Below are 21,988 nucleotides of genomic sequence, written 5' to 3' on the forward strand. Positions count from 1 at the left end.
ACACGCAAGATATTTTAGCATAATGGGGAAAAAAGGCAAGACAGACTGGTTATATTTCAATGACTTAAAAAACCCACAGAGAATCATGGTCTCTGCACTACTAAAACAGTAATATTTTTTACACTCTGTAACGGTTCTTTTAGAATCAGTTCCCCTTATGCAAATCCAGGTTACAGCTCACAAGAGAAAAGGGAAGGAAAAGATCTTTAAACACTGTACCAGAATATATACCCCATGTACTACCCAATTTCTATCCAAATTGAATTGGTCAAAGCACCTTTAAACCACATTCCCAAACAGTTAGTTGCAAAAGCACCTGAATTCTTACAGCAAATTCCTTCATATAGGGTAAGGCTGCTACTATTCTAACAATTAGGTTCCTGATTATCTACTTCACGAGACATTTCTTTGTCACATGTGGAACACTTCCATCCTAAACTGCAGGCTTCGAAGCACTCTGGCCTACAAAATGCAACTCATTGCTTCCCTGTCACACAAACTTTTCTCATAAAGAGTTTTGATATAAAGCATAAATTCTTTATGTGATATATACTATAAACTATTTATGAAGCTTTATAATGTCATCATTTATAAATAAGAACTAAGTGTCCCAATTTATAAATAAGAGTAGAGTGCAAGCTACTCCATACAATCATCTCTAAACCCTAACTTTACACTGCAACTATAAAATTTTCATGCATATTTCTCATATGGCCCTACTGCAAAATCAAATGTAAACTGATACTACCTATGGACTATTAGTATCCTAATCATTATTTCCTTAAGAAATGTGCTTTATGAAGCTATAAAATAATGTTTTGACAGCCTGCAAAAAGGAACGTTGAACTGCAAGTACAGTAAATCACTCAAATAAAAACTACAGATACTTTTTGTGTACTGCAGGGAAGATCCTCAAGGTTGAAGAATGCTCTTTGAAAATGCAAAACCACCACTATCTTGAGCCAGCAGTTTGGGGAAGTTTACTGCATTTTGCAGCTGACAGTATTGTTGTTGTTTCATTGTAACTGGTCCAGGAGCTGAGTAAAGAGTCGTGGCTGGCACTGACAAAGGCAAAAGTAATCTTTTGGCACAATTGACTCTTTTCTGCCAGAAACAACAGTGCCAGTAATCCAGTCATTATCATAACAAGTCTTCCATTGCCTTCGTTTCTAAAGAGACATATGTGGGGTGAGAAAAGAAAAATATCTTACTGCAAGACAAAGTTCTTGGGAAAGCTGAAGATACAGTAGGTTATACCAATCAATTTCAGGAGATATGTGACTAGATAATGGTTATGCATAGTGTTCAGATGCTAATCACTATAACATGCTACTCAATTGAAAATTTGAGTCAGTGGGACATACGGACTTATGGTTCTGCTTAATCAGCACATGTACAGCTAAAGATACAAGTATTTTAATTCTACCATTTGAATTATGCAAATAAATTGTTTAAAGAAACTGCTCTAAACCAAAATGTAACTGCTTCAGATAGGGAAGAAAACTAATTTCTGAGTAGTTCCCAGAATTCTTTTTTTCTAAAAAAGCCCACTACAGTTTACTATTCTAGCTAACTTCCTTTTTCCTGCCAGGTGTCTTTTTCCTCCTTTTCATGCAGCATTTTTCATTCTTATAAGCCCCAAACAGGCTTACACGTAGACCTATCTCTTACACAAAACTTCCAAACAAGGAAGATGCTTTCACATTTTAAATGCTCTGAATAGGCTACAAGAAAAAAGGAATCATATATTGCACATAGAACACCAGCACTCTTACTGCTGCTTGACATCTGGATTTGATTTTGAATGATACTTCTGCTGCCCTTGGTCTCCATCATCAAGAGACACCAAACAAGTGCTGCCCCAGGCAGCCAGCAACACTCAGCCAGGAAATCAGATGTGTGTCTACCACGGTGCTCAAGCAATCTGTTCTGCTTTGTACACTAATGTGTTTTCCATGGGTGACAGATGAAAACCACCCAAATGTTGGATTAGACAAAGACCCAGACCATTCCTAGCAGGATGGTCAAAGAACAAACAGCACAGACTTTAACAAGCCAAAAATAACTCTACATGACTGAGCCAGGACCATCAGATTCACTTTTAAATGTAAAGCCCCTGAAGTGGGAAACACTGGGTAAGAAAGAACATGGGAGTCATCTATGGTAATAAAGTCAATAAAGTCTCAAAGCAAAAGTGTCATGAAAAGAGTTCTAATGTTTTCCTGGAAAAGGCAAAAGAGAACAGAGGAACTAGGGGGATCATCACTTCTGTGTAACCCCTTCCACAAGGCAATGCAGTGACCAATTCCAGTATCCATTAATTCATCATGCATGAACTCATCATTAATTAATCATGGATGTTAAAGAGCACAGGAAAGCTGTGACAGTCAGCAGAAAAACGTGCAAGGCAAGGCTGCAGTATCTCAGCCTCTGTAGGTAAAGCAAAAAAGGTGGAAATTGAACTATGTTGTTATAAAGATCCAAAACCACAGACGCATGCATTCAGGCAGACAGGAGTAAAACAAAGTTCTACCCCCACTTTCTTTTTTTAGTAGGCATTGAGGATGGAAAGTAATAGAAATTACTCATGATTTCTTAATTCTCAATCAAAACCGACTACTTCTATAGCACATATGCTGCAGTTTAATTAGGCAGTTACTCTCTAAGTGTGATGTTTGTTGCAGCGCGTTCAGCTGGCAGTCTGGGGCTGGGCTGGATCCCAGGGCACCTCCACAGCACTGGCTGTGTGTCCCAGCGAGGACGCTCCTGACCTTGGCCAGCCGAGGACGTGGAGCACAGCCCAAGGCCCGCAGCTCGGCCAGCCCGCGGGAAAGGCTGCGTGTCCTCACTCACCTTGGGGACACCCAGCCAAGCCACGAGGATGCTTTCTGGCTTTATGCAGTGCATTCTAAACAGGCTTTGCTTAACATCACTTTTATCATGCTGCTGTGAGCATTTCACGCTATTCTAGAAGAAAACCTGAAGAAACCTGTTGCCTTATTATTTCAACATATGTGTTCATTCTAAAGAAACAGATCCAAACATTCATCTAATAAAAAAAAATTGGATCTTACAATCAAACTGAAATGAAGGTTGCTCTTGCTGGCATAAGACAAAGAAGACTATATTTAAAACTTATTTCAAGAGACACAGGCTCTAATGTTCGTGTAAACACTATAATATACTTTATAGGGTTACCATCTGCTATGATGTTGATCAAATAAATGATTTGACAAAAAAAAAATCACATTGTAGATTGTTATACTAGGTACTCAAGGTATGAGTTTCTATCTTTTATAGCTTCTTTATCCAATTTTGTTTCAGAGTAATGATATTCCTTCAGATAAGATTCAACATCTGAAATCAATTACAAAAAACCCTACAGCAGAAACCATAACAGCACTGATTGTGTTTTGCATGTCAGACACACAAACATCTCAATCCACCATTAAGCCATATATTGCAAAATACTATTGTGAAGCATGATTGCAATTATTACCCAAAATTATATTTCAGGCCTAGACTTTCTTGTAAGGGGATGAAAATAGTAATAATATTTGATGGAGATATACTATACTCAAATATTTTAACTTTCAATAGGTTAAGAGTAGTTCTCAGCATCTGCTTTTTGTTTTCAATTAAAATGTTCTCTTTTTATACTAGATGTAATATTTCAATAATATAATAAAACCATTTATTTTCTAATAAAGAACTCAAAATTCACAAGTCAGATAAATAAATAAATAAAGACAAAGTTCCACACATTTATTACTCAGGGAGTGGGAGTAAACACGGATGACAAGAGAACCAGAATGACACTCAAAACCAAAAGCAGCTTTAACAATAGATACAACATGGTAGGCTTAAAATATCCAAAGCTGAGAACATTAATCAAATTGAAAAGAGAAATGAAAGGTAGGCAACCTATCAGTAGTCTAACCACTTAAGTGCCATTGGGATAAATTGAGATGCAACATTTTAATTAGATAAAAGACAAACCACTTTCATTTCAAACTACATAAAAAAAGAACTTTCCATCCACCTTCCACAATAAAGGAAAAGAAAGGGGAAGTGCAAGCATGGAGGGGAAAACAAATTCAACTCTCAATGCAGACTGTTTCTTGAAGAATGTACTAACTGTCTCCCAGCATACAGATACCAAGTTCCCTCTGATCCCTTCAGATCAAAAAGCAAAGTTTCTCCCTAGTAGCAGAGTTGCTTATTAAAAGCACCAGTGGGAGTAGCAGAGCATCCTTTTTTGCACCTTTGTTCCAGAGAAAACCCATGGAAGAGCTACAGATATGTCAGAGAAACACCATCTTGAGTCTGTCATCTGGTACCACTTCTGGACTTGACAATCACTCCAGGAAAGTTCCCAAGATAATTTTATTAAATTACACAGTGGTGCTCACTCTGCTCCCTGTATTGAGCCGTGGTGTCACAGACTGAGCCCTTAACCCATTGTGCAGTGTAAAAGTGACATTTCTCCTGGGCTTACCTATTACTTTTCATATCTTTTCCCACCTGCCCAGCAGGTTCATAGCCATGGGAGCTGAGATCTTAACTACCAGCCCCTAACGGCAGGGATTTAAAAAGTGCAGGGAAGCCCTGCAGAGACTGAAGACCCCTTGAGGGGACATTGGTTACCTCAATTAGTACCCATGAAACACTCGCTTCCATTTGAATATTAATCTTTGCAAAGATCAGTTGGTAAGATCTGTTTGAAATATCAATTGTGATTATTAATAGTGGTAAATTAATAAATTCATTTTCATTTTTGAAACATTGTTTATCCTGGAGATTCCCAGAGCATGATTATCTGATATAGCAAAGAATAAATATCCATTGCGCCAGTCATTGGAGAAATTATTTGAATAATAGTCAGAAGATATGCTATATAAAATTAATTTCTATCTATAGAACAAGTATTCACAATTAAAACTTCAGAAGAAGAAAATTATTGAAGTTGGAGGAAGGTACAGCAAGTACACAATTTCCCTGGACAATAACCAAAACTCAGACCAATATCGGCACTGGTAGGTATTAGAAATTATTTGTAACTTAATACATCAGCAAATTGAATTCTCCCTGTATGTAAAGCTGTTTAAAACCTATACTTGCATACAGAAAATTATTTGCAAGAACAGTCTTTTCTCCAGAAGAATAAAACTTTGAGGTATATGCTCAAAAAACTTTTTTTAAAGCAACAAAAGACATTGCATAAATTCAGAAGAAAATGAGGGGAAAAAGCATGCTGGTTCAGGAAAACTGAAGAAAAGCTTCAATTTGTTTTTAAATGTCTATTAGCATCAAAGGTCAGTACTGGCAATACAGTTCCTGTATTACTGTTAAGTATGTTTTAGATTTGTTTCAACTCATTAGCTAAATATAATTTGCTATTAAAAAAAAAGGCAGTAACTACTTTTAACTTAATTTCACAAATAATCCTATTCATTTCTTGCAATAAGACCTATGTATTCCCTAAGAACAACACTGGGTTATTAATTTCTGTAAGAGCCCTGCCCTTACAGAAATATCAGAAACTACCTGCTTCTCTGTTCCTCATATTCTCTGCTTCCTAGACTCTAAATCATGTCCCCAGACACACCAAGTGACCTGGCATGACCTGGACACTTTAAATACAATACAACCCACTCAAAATAAAATTGGAACTAGCATTTCCCACACAAACTGTACTAAACCAGAAAACTGCACATTGCTGCATGCATCTTGCCAGAAAAGGTACATCATGTACTGTTCAAAGAGGAGACCACATTTATAATACTGTATGTCACAAGCATTTGTTAGTTGTGGATAGATATTCAGACAGTTTAAGCATAAGCTAATGACAAAAACTATTTTAAAAAGCATTTAAACTATTAAAAAAAAGGAATTTTCTTATAAGTCCACTGGGGTGCTCAGAGCACTACCCAGTAAAGCTATTCTTCAAACACATTCCCCCCAAATTCCCTGTATTAATACAAGTTTTACTATTACCCTTTGATCTAATTTAAGGCTAAAATTAAAAAAAAAATAAAATGTTAATATTCATAAATTATCCTGTATACAAATAATATTTACATGTGTGCCCACAGAGTATATTTTGAAGCCTTCCTGGTTACAAATGTGAATAAAGTACACCAGCTTAGAGATGAAGCCTTTATCGGGGGTACAACCCAGAGCTTTTATTCACACGCAAACACACACAGTTCAACTGCTATTAAATTGCATCATGCTGCTTATTCCCCTCTCTGTGCTGAGCCATGAACTATCAGGCTGAACAGCTTTAACATGCAAGTCTCAGCCCTGCAGTACCAGCTATCATAATAATCCTTTCTTCTGGCAAATGTTCCTGTGGTTACTTCAGTTATGACTCAACTGCTTTATATAACCACACACTTTCAAATACATATATACACATATATATTTTTATATACACACCAAATCAAGGCTAGTGTCACAAGACTGCACATACCAGGCCAAAAATATTCTAATACAGCCTCACAGGCAACAGCTACTGTTACCAACTGTATTACAACACAATTGTAAAGAAAACTGCCAATTCAGGCACCAGAACACAAATAATGTGAATTACACAGTGTGTAAAATCAGGTTCTAACTCTCACGAGCAAAGGAAACACGGCAAGTGTGACAGCTTTCCTAAGAACATTTCTAAAAATGTTAAGTATTTTAACCATTTACTGTATTACAAGGTGTCCAGCAAATTTTGACCCTCTTGAAAAAAAATTCCAAGATCAACCTGAGGTCAGTATCCTTTCATGGTGTTGATGATTGCCATGTATCTTTATAGACACACAATTAAGAAAACCCAATTGTGACAAATTAAAATTACTTTGTTGATATGTAGAAGATCATTAATACCTTAACACTAAAATCTTTCAAGGGAAAAGAGACCCTCTGACATATCAAGCAGAAAGGGGAAAAAAAATAAACTGAAAATGTTTTTGAGAAACACCACATATTTTGACTTCCCAAGTTCACGAAGGTGAACCAGTGGAGACATCAAGCATCAGACAAAAACCTTGGAATTTAGTGAGGCAGAATTTTGAGTCTCAAGTATAAAGGCAAATATACTATACAGTACAGGCAATAGAATGCCAGTGTAACCCCAGGTTTACAATAATGTGACTGGAAACAAAGACTCTTACAGATAGACTGTCAAGATCACAGAAGCCTGAGTCTGAACTTAAGATCTAGATCAAGCCATTTCACAGGAGCATGTGGAAGAAAACCTAGACTTTCCCAAGGTATGCAGCATCTCTGTATCTGATTTTTGGCAACCCTACAATACTGAAATCAAAAGTCTATTACCAGCAGCATGGCATCTCAGCCTCTCACATAGTGCAACAATGCACTAACATCCTACATTTTTCACAAAACAAAGCATGTAGAATACAAAGAAGTCCGAAAGATTTATAAGTTTGCCTCTAGACAGGCACATCCTCAATGAGATGATTTCTTACACTTTGTTGTTCTAAAGAGCACATCTAAGTCAGCTGCAGGAATTAACTCTCATTACTAAGCAAAACAGAAATTACACATCAGGGTTGCGTGAACTTAAGTTTGTCATGAGAGAATTCTGGTTCTTTCAATACAGCTGGGGAAAGTGTCTATTGTATGAAAATTTCAGCATTAAACACCCTCTTCTAACTCTGGAAACAAAGCTTATCTGCTCAGTATTTAAACCGGGAAGAATGCTTAATGGATAAATGCAAGCATTGCACATCTGCTCACCTAAACCAGAGCTGTGGTAGGATAGCTCTAAGTTAGATGTGGAAAAAACAATAGAAGAAATATAGCCAATATTGACTTATTACAACCTGGCTCCCTTATTTCTCTCCTCTTTTGCCAGAAATCAAGAAGAAATCCTCCATCTTCAATCAAGAAAGAAGCTTTTGTGAGATTAGGGCTCCACCATTTGCCCTGCAGCACAGTGAAGTGCCTTCCACTTTGTCCAAGGGAAAGGCAGCACCTTCTTCCCTCAGTAAAAGAGCTGCCTAGGGCAAAATGGGTTTTCTTCTACTATTTTAGGCATGGAGGCAAAAAAAAAAAAAAAAAAAAAAAGTTAAGATAAACTATTAAAAATTTCTAGAAGCATCTCTATTTGCATTTATATGACTGATAATTTGAGCTGATAGAAGTTAGCATCAGCCTGCAGTGTGAAGGACTACTTTTTCCAGTGTGCATTTTGTACCAACAAGTGCTTCCCCCTCCATAAGCGAGTTGGAATGCAGTAAGGCTCTTGCCAGATGTTCTCCTTCTGCTGAGGTCCAAAAGCAACAGTTCTCAATAATTCCATTACTTCCAAAAGTTAAAGCCAGAATGCAGTCTGAACAAACTGAGATCTGGCACAGCCTGTGCTGTTAGTAGGGCCCTGAGACACCTTAAAAAAACTCAAAAAAACCCACCCCAAGAAACCTTTATTTTCTCAACACTGAGACACTTCTTCCAACAACTTATTTGACAGAAATTTTACGGGTATTGTTAAATCGCATTCTCAAATTAAGAAAAAATATGTTCTCTGACAAAGGAGAGAAATCTGTTTTCAAATGTGCCAGGTATCATTACATCTGCTCAAATATATGGTGAATCAAGCTCCTTGCTGCCTGGGCTGTTAGCTGCCTCCTGAAGCAAGCAGGCAGGCTTTGTGTTGACAGCTCCTTTAGTGTGAGTGGCAGTAAATGATGGTGTGCCCACAATGCTGGAAAGCTGATATGATAGAGTTCAGTCTCCTACATCAACAAACGAGGTGGAAGGATGACTGGGGGCTGATGTTAATGGGCCTTGTGCTAATACACAGCAGCACTGCAGCAACTGAGATTTCTGATGGAGCCTGGTTCACCTTCCATCCCCAAAAACATTTGTTTTTCTTCTTTCCACTCTTTCCCCTGGTTTAAAAGAAAGGCTGCGCTTCCCCTTGAACTAAGACGTGCCACCAGAGCTCATGGCAGGACTAAGCTGTATGACACCCATATTCACTGCTTCTCCCTTCATCACAAAAAGGCATCAGCTGATCTACTGATTTCTGCTGCCCTTCAGGAACAACCCACATTTTAACATTCTTCTGGTAGTATATCCATATTGTTAGAGCTTCACATCTGGAAAGACTACCCTTAAACAACAAAATTACACTGTTAGAGGATCAGCAGTGCAGAAGTAACAGCTTCTAGAGTAGCCAAAGCTGTGCTCAGCATTGTGCTCTTTAAATGCTAAAGAGTAATTAAAATAGTTAATCAGAAACATGCAACTATTATAAAAATAATTTAAAGTAGTATGCCACTAAATAAAAAAAAAAGCACTTACTTTTCTATTCTAGAAAATAACTACTAAATCTGACAGTCTGGTTCTGGTGGAAGCGAATCCAGAAATATCTGCATCTGCAGTGAAGATGTTGAGATTTCTCCAACTTTACTTCTTAACCAAAGACTTTTTTTCCTGTTTGAAGACTTTATTGATCTTCCTTTTATTTCTTCTGCTAGCTTTTCATTTAATACTCCATAGTCTGGTTCAACTGCATAACATTTCTCCTTGGCTTAAATCCTAAATATCACACTTTTTATAGAAATCTGAGTTTTCAATGCTTTTCTGGTAACAAGTGTTACATGAGTTAAAACACTCTTAATAAAATGCACTTAGAAACCATGCACACTACAGAAGCAGAACTTTGACAAAAAAGTTAGAATTGGAATTTATAGTCAAGTAACCCCATTTTAAATTGCTTTCATACTCTAACAGCCAGAACAGACATACCTGTTGCTGTTGAAATGCGCTCATGCCTTTGGTTTTTTTTTTTTTAAATGAGGACGAGCTGCTCTTGGAATACAAAATAAATTTGCTGTCGCTGTTTCTCCAAGTATGCTGCTACAGCAGTTCTGTAGGTTACAGCTAGAAAATGCTGAAAGCCAATAAAATATGGTAGACAGTGTTTCTGTGGACAAAAGCACCCTTACCTAGTAATTATCCTTCTTACAATAATACTTTGGCATTACAGACTTTAAAACATTTACCTAAGTAGTCAGAAAGCAAGTGGCAATCAATAATTAATTATTTTCCTTTAATACCCCCTCCCAAGATGTTTCAGAAGTCTCTCCTTTTAAAAAAGCACTAAATAGTCTCCTAATATCATTCCTAGAAAAAATGCACCTTCATTTTAGGAAACAATTTCTAGGGAGATTTAACCAGAACACTGGAGTGAATGATTTTACATTAAAAATAGGACAAATACTCTAATTTTAATATCACAGGTGAGCAAGAATAAGAAGTGGAAGGATTCTAAAACCCTTCAAGACCCCAGCACTGCTGGTGCCCAGCAGCACAGCGTCCAACAGACCCCTGCCATGAGCCAGCCTGCAGCACAGCCCCACGAAAGCTCCTCTGGAGAACGAGCCTTCACACAGGCAAGCAGCACTTCCCAACTCCAGCAAGGGATTCTGAGGCAGGAGCCACTGCCAAACAACAGCTTATGAGTCAAGGTTTATGTATGCAAACACAGCCTATCTTCCCAACAGCTAAGGGCTGGCTGCCACCCAAAGGAGGCCATCCTGCTTCCTTTAACACTTCACTGTCCCCACTGCCCACAGCCTGCCTCGCATCTTCTTCCCTCACACCAGCACCAGGGTTCTAGGGACCTGCAGTAAACCTGTTCGGAAAGAAACTGGTAGAAAACAGACCCACGAAGATAACAAACCCTCACTGGTTTCTGGCCAGACTTGCTCACAGAAGTATTGCACTACCAGGCCAGGGCAGTGCTGGCAGAGAGGAAAGGGAAAGCACAAAAATCAGAGAAATCCAAAGTCAGGGTTGTGTGAAGGGCCAGGGAAGCCAGCCCATCCCTCCTGAATCATTTACTACCTCTGAAACTGGCTGTATTTAAAAGGAAAAAAAAAACCAAAAAAACCAAAACTACAGTGATTTTTTTCAGGGGAAAAATAATATAAGAAAAAAAACCAGCCATCACTATGTGGTGATGCATAAAATCCTGCAGTCTACTTTGGGACTACAGACTTTACTGAATCACTGGTAGGTACTATGGCAGTATGTGAGAAAAATAACTGAATAAATGCATGTTTCAATTACATTAAACACCAATAATCTCATTTTTAAAAATCTTTAAAATATTGAATCTGCTGCATGTTAGGTTACCAGGAAGTTCAACACTGCCAGAAAACTCCCACACATACTTTATTGTTCACTTTCTAGAATTTTAGCCTAAAGTTAGAAGAAGAATAAACTACTTCAAAGTAAATGGCAACAAAGCTCAAGAATTTTCCTTCCCTCTGTTTTTTCTGTACTTAAAAAGAAAAAAAAATTAAGAATTTGATTTAAAAATTTTAAAGAACATTTTGAAATTTAGCTACAATGAGCCTTGGGTTCCCATGTGCCAAATCAGTTGCTTCTACAAATTATGATATCCCATTTTCTCTTACGCATTTCAGAATCTTAAGCATTGACAAAACAAGTCAATTTAACCATATTGCCTCTTTGGGTGGCAACTCTGTTTGTCTTAGATCCTGTATTCAGTTCTCTATATAGGTGGCTTTTATCTCTAACAACAGCTTTCAGACTTGGCTTTATTTTGTACTTTACTTGTTCATACCGCAACGCTCCAATACAATGAAATTTGTATAAGTGCCCAGATTTGCTCAACCACTAAAAATAAAAATGTTACCATTTATAAGGGTTATCAAATAATTTCAACACAAGACAGACTCTTCCTGTTCTGTTAAATGTATGAAATAACAAAAATAAGAACAGGCTTTCTGCTTTTTTGAAAAAGACAACTATGACTTGATTTTGGGAAAGAATTTCTTATATTCAAGTCACAAAACATATTATTACTTTTCAACATAAGTATTTTGCAGATCACACTTTGTGAAAGGGTAATAAGGCATCAAATATCTTCACAACCCAGTTTATAAGGGAAGGATTACTGAAGAAGGTTCAGAAGAAAAATATCAACCCTTCCAGATGTACAAGAGCATTCTGAAGATCTGAAGATTCACTCATGTAATAGGGCAACTCAGAATAAACATCACATACAGCTCCACAACATATGTTCACATGAACTAAAAATGCAAAACTTATTCCTTGGGATAAGGCTGGCTCACATACTTTGAAGAAAATTTAAAAATTCCTCTAAACTGAAGTGAATTCATACTTAATACTCTTCACCTGAACTCAAACAAAGGTGATATGCTCCCATAACTGAAAGGCTGGACAAGATGACATTGGTGTCCTTTTGTGCCCATTCCACAGACACACACACAGGATTTCCCTGGCAGCCAAACCAACACAAGCTCCTGACTGAATTTCCACAAGAGATATGAAAGCCCAGTGTATTAAACAAACCCATCATAACACAACTGGCAAGAATCATGAGAATTAAATGCAAAAATTCAAGTACAAGATCTCCAGTAACAATTTTGTTCTACTCCATTTACTTTAACATGTCAAGCTTCTATTTAAAAGGTCACACAAAGGAAATAAACATTTGCATCAATCAGGTGTACCTCTGCAATTTGGCCTTTAAAAAACTCTGTATATATTACCAACTACATCATCAAATGATAAAAAAAAATTCAGGAATAAAATATTTGTTTGGATTTTATTTCCTGCCTTTTTTAAAGAAAAAAACAAATAAAAGAAGCTACTTCCTCCTACACTTTAAAGTTAAATGCTGAATTTTTAAACATCAGAGTAGAACCCATTATCAAGAAACTAGAACATTATATACACTTTAGCCCCTAAGATTTCTTTAGGTTTTATTCTCCTTAAGGACTCAGAACAATCACTATTTTAATGTTGAGTGTATTATGTGACAAACAAGAGAAAAAAACTAAAAAAAAAATCCTATGAAATATTACACTAAAAAGAGGACAAATAACAGAGTAAGAAGAGCACAGAAAAACAATCAATACCTGCTTTTATTAAAAAAGGTTCAAAGTGAACAAGAACTTCACACATGGTGGAACCTCTTAAGACCTGTGAAGCCTCTAAGTCATCTAAGAACTAATTAGATTTTCAACAAGTCTTAAATTTTAATACACCCTATTCCTACAGAATTTCAATTGAATATGGATTCTTAACTCTTTCTTTAAAATCAGACTCTAGCAGTTCATAAGACAGTGCAAAAATACAGATGAAGCTAAGCCACTTCATCGTATTTCCCATTAAGAATGAAATGAAGTACAGTTGAAATCAAAATTCCATACTTGCTGTACTTGATTTAATCCAGAGTAATGCCATCTATAATGCTACTTACAGAGAATAGAAGAATCTGCTGTGGTGCCTGTATTGATCTGGTGTTGCACTGAACACTTTTTCTACTGAGAGCAAATTACATCTCCTCCACACCCACATCTCTCATTCTAACACAAAGTTTACAACTTTTTTTACATGACAAGAAATTTTCTGCTAAAGAAAATATAGAAATTATAAAAGGGAACATCTGTATTTTAAAGATATCTATCAGTCTTAATATTAGACCTAAGAAAAATACTGACTAGAATTACAACAGTGTCATTATTATGTGTAATAATAAGTGCCATCTTTCACACAAGAAAATCCCCTCAAAGCCAGTTTTAAAACAGATTCAAAATTAGAAATATGTACCTGCAGCAATCTTTAGGCTGTTAAGCTTCCAGACCACAGCCAGTTCATAGCAGGGCTGATTAGCTCAATCACAGCATCTTGCTAACAGCAGTTGAGAGCCCCAAACTGAATCTAAATCACATCGAGCAACTAAAAACACAGGCAGAAGTACTTTATCCTCAAAGCCTCGTGTATACTAACATAAAAAGAGTGGATAACCTGCAGAAGCTGATGAGTTAACTAAAACTCTATGATACACGTTTCCACAAATACCATATATTTCAACCAAAAAAGTATAGCAAGTCCTAAAATCAACTTCATGAACACTGCTAAATGATGGAATACTGTCTGAAGTTAGTGTCTGCAAAAATGGTTACAGCACCAAAATGTTATTGGGGGTAGAAGACAACATGCTATCGAGGAGAGATAAGGGGGAAAGAAGAGCTAACTGCTCTAGTGAGGTTTTTACCAGCTTTTCCTTTGTCCCTTGATGCTGTCAGCCTCACTGGAAAGGAAAACCAGCTCTGTAAGATTTATTTTGTTTTCTTTTCAAAGCAACTGAAGTAATTCAAAGCCACCAACAGCTTGAGTAAGAATGAACCACCTGTAGAGGTCAGCATTCTAAAAGTGTATCAGTAAAAATGTAACAAATGGTCAAATTCTCTGTTTAGGAGGAACTTGATACTGTGTGTGTTGAATAATAACAATCCAGTGCATCTACACACACGCATGTATCCTCTGTCCTTTACACAAATAGCATGGAAACAATTCTGCTCTGGTTAATACAATGTAGACGAAGATGAAAACAAAACTCCTGAACTGGTTCATCACAGGACTAACACTTGAATAAAACCAGTTTCCTAAGGCGGATTAGAGCCACCACTGTGATTAAATATTTCATGAATTTAATATCAAGAATTTCTATAGAGAATTAAAAAGAAAAATTAATATATAGATGGCATAGGCAACTTTTCAATTTACATTAAAGGTTTCCATAGTATACCAAATGGCAAAATTCCTTCCTAGAGCAAAGAGTTTTGCTCAGCTCATATCATAAAATGAATATGGTATAGTAAAGGGTCTTCCTGGAAGACTGAGAAATACTTGCTCAAACAGTTCAAAAATACAAAATACTGTGTAACAACTCAAATATATTTTTCTGGATCATGAAAATCCATTAGATATAAAAGAATACCCATTTTAATATTATGCTAAAGGATGAAAAGAATCATAAGAATTCTGATAAATTCTTTATTTTTTTCTGAGTATGTGGAAAAATACCAGGTTTAATCTAAATTTCCTGCTGACTTCAGCAGGAAAGCAGCATAAAAACACCTGCAACAGAAAATCTCTGATTTGTTTCTTTTGGTTACATGCAATTCTTCTGTGTTGTCCCAGGCACTTCAGGTGAGGTTGCTCCTTGCATGAAGAGAGAAGCAACTTGACTCAAAATTATAAAACTAAAAAAGGGAAAGGCTCACAAATAAAAAGTAGTTAGTCTTTTTCACAGGAAAAAAAAAAAAAAAAGAAAATGTGTATATACATATACATATATATATACATATAAAATGATCCTCCAGCAACAAAACCAAGGCAATTCAAAGGAGTTTCCAAAAAACAGTCAAACATCAACACTATGAAAGAGGAGAAGGTTCTGCTGCTTGAAATGGGTCACTATGAATAGAGAGGATTTAAACAAAATTGTGTTTCACTGTGGAGCACTAACTTACATGTTTTTTAAATACTTTAACCTCATTCTCTTAAGTTTGCTTACCCTTTTATTTGGTCTTTAGGACACATTACAGATGATTATTTATTTTCTGACTGCCAGCCCTTTCCTTTGGGAAGTTTTTGTCCAAGATTCTCCAAGTTTCCACCCTCCTCAATACACTTCCAGTTCCAGTATTTGGCTGTGGCTGTGAATTGTACAAACTATCCCATCTCCAGACAATCACTGACAAGGCAGAGCCTGGAAGCAATGGTCAACAGCTGGATCTGACAAGGCCTCCTGGTTTAGGAGCCTCCTTCTGACAAGTCATAATGTTGGATGCTCCCAACTTTTTGCATTAAAAACAAGGAATCCATCTACTAATCCAGAACACTCATGATATCCAAGATGCAGACAAAGCAAGCACAAAGGTCTTTGAATAACACCACCTTTCAGAAGTCCTAGCAGCAGAACTCCCTGCATCAAGGAGCTCTGCACTCTTCAGCCTATTTAAGCAGCCTGAGTGTGAAGGAATTACTTGAGTGCATACCCAGAATATTAACATCTCACACTGTCCAAATTCATAGTGAGTCTATCAAATAACACAGGAACTACTTCAGAGCAAAACTTTTTTGCTGACTATACACCATCAGTAGTACCAACAACAGCAACAGCCACACATTTCCATGCCCACTTACACGCTACCCTAAATTATGTATCACAGTTTGGAGAAAACACTGCCACAGCTGGCAAACATGATCTTCCACTACCACTGCCAGACCCACAGGATGCAGTGACAGACACTGTCCCCTTACAACTTCACCTAATTTTAGGAAGCACTCAAGTACTCAGCCATTTCTCAAAGCCTTTAGAGGATTCACATTTATTAAAAAACTCACTTAAAAATCCTGTTTTATAAAGGATGTCCTCTCTAAGTCTGCAAACAAAAAATATTTGCAGTCACTGTGCTAGAAACCTCAAACAGAAGGTGCAACTTCCTTGTCAGTAGATTTGTATTCCATACCCACATCTGTAATATGAGGTAGCAAAAGCAGAGAAGAAAAAAGTGAAATGGTTCCACAGCCAAGAAAACAAATACATACATACATATCTATATGAACATATATAAATATATATATTTATAGGAGTTTGCTTTAAGCATTCCAGACCGATACTCCAGGTTGAAACCAATAAAATTAAAAGAAAAACAAATCTTTGACATTTACACATCATCTTTAAAATGCAGAGGAAGGTATTTTTTCTATAGCTCTTACACAGCAAAAATTCACAAAAATATGAGCCAGAGAGTTTCAGCAAATTTTATGTCCCTGGTGGCAAACTTGCAGTTAACCATGGAGCCTCACCTTCAAAGTCACTTAGTTTAAACTCACTAATTTCTCTGAAAATACTGTAGATTCCAGCAGAGTACCAGTAGGGAGTAAAACGGTCCGGGAGGGAGAGTAAATAAGTAAAGGACAAGGAAAAAGAAGATACATAGATAAACAAAATGCAAACATTTGCAAAGCACCGATGAAGTATTTCCTAATAACCAACAGTGTGCTGTCCTTTGTCCCTGTGACAGCAGCTGCAGCTCCTGTGCAGGGCTCCTTCCCACCCGCAGCACAGCAAAGCAGGCTCCCTGTGCTCACCCAAGCAAGGCTACTCTGTTTGGGTGACAAAAAGGTAAGGCAACCTGCATTATTACCTGAAATAGATCTGGTTTTAAAAATAATAAAATAACATTAAAAAAACTCAAATACAAAAGCCCAAACGCAACCTATTGCCTACATTTTAATCAAGAACAGAATGAAAAGAAAATGAGAGCAGATACTACTTGGCTAGAATTAAAGGCAAAGGACAATCCTTTTGAATAGCAGGCTCCATTTCTCAATATGACCATGTTCCAAAGATTAGATAACAGTATCAGGCAACATCAGACTATTAATGACACAACCCTACAGAATGGAGAAAAGTATTTAAGCATGATATTGACTTTGTAAGATTTAAGATACCAGCACACAAACAGCCCATCCTTTTCTAACACATTAACATATTGGTATTAAATGCTTGGATTAATGGATTATAAAGGAGTAATACCGTAAATTAATTCTCATACATCTCAGCAAAGTTGCTGAAAAAGAAAAGAGGGAGGGGAAAAAAAAGGAAAAAGAAGAGATCAGCATTCCAGAAGTATCCCCAGGGGAAAGCAACAGCCGATCATGGCACACATTACCTCTGCCCCTGGTTCATCCATCTGCTGCACCTCAAGGAATGCCACAGGGGAAGCAAACATGTGGAGCACAGCTAATAACAGCAATTCTGTCCATATTAGAAACTAATTATCACCCTTTCCTATCAGGATCAGTGCTTCTAGAATTATAAGCAATTTACCCTACTAAATGCAGGCTAGAATTTAACACTCAATAACTCAATAGCTGATTTTTAAAAAATGCCAATTTGGACTTAGATATCATACAAATTATATTTCTTTTCCTCTCAACACCACCTACTTCCTTGCATCTGAAGATTTAAATTTTTGTTTGTTGGTTTGTTTTTTTTTAATTTAGTGAAGAAGGGAAGGGAAAAAACTCTGCTTAAACACAATTCTGTGCATTTAACTCTCAGCTCAAAACCGCACAATTACTGTGATTAAGTCTATGTAAATCTAACAAAAAAGACAAACATTTAGTTTGTATTGTATTAGCCATCTTCTGGAAATAACAGCACGAAATCTCATTGCTCCCTACCAAATATATTACTTTTCATTAAATACACAGGCCATAAAACTACAAAATGAGATTAAAAAGCTGTGAATAGCATTTTATGTACTGACCTCACAAACAGAAAACAGATTTTCTCCTCAGTCTGTTGTCATTCTACCAAACTAAAAATTAAGAACCTGGAGGATTGTTGAGATCCCTCAATATTAGGCTGGTCTATAAGAACCTAATTATTTATTTTGAAATGACCAAGTAAACATTTTGTTTTAATTTTGTTTTAATTTTTGTTTTAATTAAGATTGCCTATTTGAGGCACTACTTCTGCACATTTTGTAGCACAATCCAAATAAGTGAGAATCAGTGAACACCAAGGAAAACCATATTATGAGTGAGTGCAAAGACCCGAATAAAGAGCATCAGATATGGATCAAAACAGTGCTTCTCTCACCAGAATCTCAATTTCTTTTTTGTTTTCTATCCATCCATTCCTCAAGTCAAGAACTTCTTTAGCCCTGACCCAAGTTTTGTCTCACAGCCTACCAAGACCAAATCATCCTCTTCCAAATTCCCTCAAAGCTGTCCTGCTTAGCCAGCAGGTGCCACTTTTTTGAGAAAGAGAAGGTCAACATTCCCCTAAGGATTTGAGCAAAATGCCTCCTCCAGCGAGCAGTCTGGGATTGGTGCTTGGGTCTGCTCCCTTGGGACTGCACATGCTGGCTCTGCGCCTTGAGGTAGCAATGTCAAGAACTGTTAAGGATTTACAGAGAAGTCCCATGGATTTAAGTGAGAAGCATTCTAATGGAAATCACTCAACCACTTGGTTTGCACCTCTGAACAACACACATTGATATTACACTTAAAACATTTTTAGAGGAAAATGAAACATTCCCCAAAATATTTGACTCAAAGGTAAATAGAATTTAGTGCCAAAAGCTAAAGAACTGCAATGACAAAGCAGAGCTCCTGCTTTTTTTAGTACACAAATACCAGTATACATTCTTAGGACTTATAAAGCTTTTTTTTTTTTTTTTTTGCTAAATAGGGAATAGTCAAAGCTGTATTTATGATCAACTGTATCCTTCAGCATGAAGAGATACAAAGCACAAACCTAATGCAAAACATCAGCAACTTGGCTTAATAAGATTACAGTACAGTAAAAGGTGCTCATAAGCATTTTCTATAAATGAAATGTAAAGCCTGATGACTCCATACGAGCCGGAAGACCAACCTAAGCTCATAAAGAAGGTATTGTGACAAAGCTTAGCATCTGAAACACCAACAGAATGGTGTCTTTTTGATGTGGTTGAAAATTTCACACCGATTATAAAGCAGCCATGTTACAGTGGCTAGTTTTAGGGTAGGAGTGTTCTAGTTTCTATGATCCATGCAGCAGTTGTAAGGCAGATAATACTGAGTTTACCTAGTATATTATTCCTTCCTGCAAATCTCACTTCTCAAAATAACAGTATATGTGTAATGGCAAACGGTTGGAAAATTTAAAGCACTTTTCCAACAAACCTAAAGAAATCAGTAAAAATATATGTACATTTAACTCAGTGCACAACAGTTTCTTTTTCAAATGCAGAGAAAAAGGGTTGTTATGATCTTCTGTGGGAAAAGCAAGCTGACAGACTGAATAAGGATCAAGAACTATAACCATTAATTCATTAAGTAAAAATACTCAAGAAATCAAAATCCATCACCCCTGCATTCAAGTCACATCTGGCCTCTACCAATACACAGAAATAAGTACTACAGTGAATCAAATAGCATCAGACAAACTTGGTTTTGTTTCATCACCTTGGCAGTTTTGAGCATGCTTAATCCTATGTCCACCACAGACAGACACAGCAGATTATATTCTTATGTCATCTGTATGCCTTCAGAAAACACTCCTACAGTCCTAGACTAGTAATGACAGAAATTTGCCTAAACAGATTTGTCAACAGCAATGATAAACAGCATATAAACTGTTCTACCAATATCCCACTTACCTTTTCACCCTTACTAGATTCAGTAACTAAATTTACATTAAAATAATTGTACAATGGTACTTCAGCAATCAATAAACCATGTTCCTTACTAGGTCACCATGAGCCATTCCCACGACCAGGGGAAAAAATATTTAAGTATAAAACATAGAAGCCAACATCCTTTTACTTCATACCTCATTGTCTATCCAATCAAAACCTCTGTAAAGTCAATACCAGTCAAGGTCTTCACTTCTGTAAATGACATCTCAAGCCATAGACACACAGATAAGTTGCATTTTATTTCTAAGAGTTCCCAGGAGCTCATTGTGCATGCACAATGCATAGAGTGTACTGAGGAGGAAGAACTAAAATAAGGATACTCTTACACAAGCCAGTCACCCATTCTTGCCATCATTTACTAAAAATATTTTTTTTTTAAAATCCCTTCTGTTAACTGAAGCACCTAAAAGATTTTTTCCTGTTTGTTACAAGGAAAACTCAATTCTGAAAAAAAAATAATTATTTTAATTTGAATCAAAATACATGCAAGCCTCTGAGTAGATAACAGCTTACAGCCACATGTCTATTCCTAATAATCCTCATAATAAAAGCAGAGTTTTAAGTAGAGGTCCTTTCTGAGAGAGGATTTTTTTTCCTTAAAAACTAACTTGGTTACAAGCCCCAATATAAAACCAAAGGGCAAACTTCCTAATCAATTTGCTACTCCTAAAGAACACAGATTTAATAACAGACATCCAGATATATTCAGCTGAATCAGAAGATGTGTAAGAAAAAAAAGGAGGGGTTGCTACTATTGCTTTTTAATCATAGGAAGCAACTGACCACCTGTGAGTACCTCCACTGTCAGCACTGGCAATAGGAAAGGGAATTGATGTTCACAGAGATGTAGGCACATGCAGCAAGCTTCAATTTCAATATCTAAGCTTACCAAGGCACTTCCTTCACTGCAGTGCACCCTGTGTTACCATGACATTTACTTCAAAAGTTTTCCATTCTCAGCTCCAGACACATATTACAGGAAATATTTTTTTACAGACGTGCAAGACCAAATTTTATTTGAAACAAATGAGCATATAACAAATCATCAAAATCCCCAAAGAGAAAGTCAAATTAGAAAAGCCAAATACAAAAAGGCCATAATGTGTCATATCCAGAACAGAAATACTTGAACAGTCATATTAAAACAGAGCTCCAGCCTGAAGTCCTAAGTTAGAGGCACATTGAGAAGAGTGTACTTTGAGCACAGAGCCAGCTCTCTCCTCTGCAAGGCGCTTACAGGATCAGGCCGCATTCAGATCCAAAAACCAGCAGAGATTTTACAAGCTATGAAAGCACACCTGTTTTGGACTTCTACTTCCCTACAAATAATCTTGTAAAGGAGTGAATAACTACTTAACAAACACTAAAAGGTCAGAGACAACTTCCAAATGGCTGGCATTGCCCCAAGTTGTTACAACAGAGTTATGGACAGGCAGATAACAGTTTCTGAACCTAACTTGGCACACTCCAGAAGACCTTAGCATCCTTGCTGAGCTCTTTGCTTCCAAACAGACAAATCCTAACAGACTCTTTCTGCTCTCCAGCACAGGCTGGCAGTAAGCACAGAATGAATTTCACTGCAGAACATAAACCACAACCAAACCCCACCACATGTGCAGTGCTGGCTGCATGCACAAATGGCTCCCAGCCAGCTTGACTCCTATCACTCACAGGCAGGAAGAAAACCAGACAGGCCACTTAAGCAAAGGCTTGTTCACTGTGGGACAGCAACAGAAGATTTATTTGCACAATTGGAGCCATTATGCCAATAACTCCTGTTCTCTGACACCCTTTACAGAGATCCTGAAAGGCAAAAGTTACAGCACAGAGAACTAGAATTCACAACCATAGTCCCAAAATGTCCGAGACTGTGGGAATTTGTATACAAAGTGAAGAGTAAAAACTACCAGCATGCA

At 37.0% G+C, this 21,988-nt stretch overlaps 1 protein-coding gene across 8 annotated transcripts in view; it reads right to left on the reverse strand.

The window, feature by feature from the left end:
• Window positions 1-21,988, reverse strand: part of TCF12 (transcription factor 12) — a 160,986-nt gene that overhangs the window by 119,041 nt on the left and 19,957 nt on the right. The gene's annotated exons all lie outside the window — the stretch shown is intronic.

This window comes from Motacilla alba, chromosome 10, assembly GCF_015832195.1.
Source record: "Motacilla alba alba isolate MOTALB_02 chromosome 10, Motacilla_alba_V1.0_pri, whole genome shotgun sequence".
NCBI lineage: Eukaryota > Metazoa > Chordata > Aves > Passeriformes > Motacillidae > Motacilla > Motacilla alba.